We start from the raw sequence: 482 nt of genomic DNA, 5'->3' as shown, positions 1-482 counted from the left end.
GCATTCAACTGTCCCTCAGTTGTTACCAGTGTCCCTGTCCCTGCCACTGAGAGAAACCCCCAAAGCATTTCACTGCAGCGATGGTATTAGCCAGGTGATGCGCAGTGCCTGTGTTTGCTGTTCTGCCCAAAGAGTTCAATGTTCATCTCATCAGACCAGAGATACAATTTCCACATGTTGCCAGAGTCCTTTATGCTGTCATATGCCTTTTACTCACAGTGGCTTCCATCTTGCCACTCTGCCATGAAGGCATGATGGAGTGCTGCAGAGATGGTTGTTTGTCTACACAGGACTTTTGGAGCTCTTTTAGAGTGACCACTGGGTTCTATCTTATCTCCCTGACCAAGGCCTTTCTTTCCCAGATGCCCAATTTGGCCGGACAACCAATTCTAGTAAGGTGCAAGGTTGTACCAACCTTCTTCCATTTCAAAATTATTGAGAACACTGTGGTCCTGGGAACATTCAAAGCCTTAGAAATTGTT

The sequence above is a fragment of the Pangasianodon hypophthalmus genome, chromosome 23, assembly GCF_027358585.1.
Source record: "Pangasianodon hypophthalmus isolate fPanHyp1 chromosome 23, fPanHyp1.pri, whole genome shotgun sequence".
In the NCBI taxonomy this organism is placed as follows: domain Eukaryota; kingdom Metazoa; phylum Chordata; class Actinopteri; order Siluriformes; family Pangasiidae; genus Pangasianodon; species Pangasianodon hypophthalmus.
Note: the sequence above shows the minus strand (reverse complement) of the source record.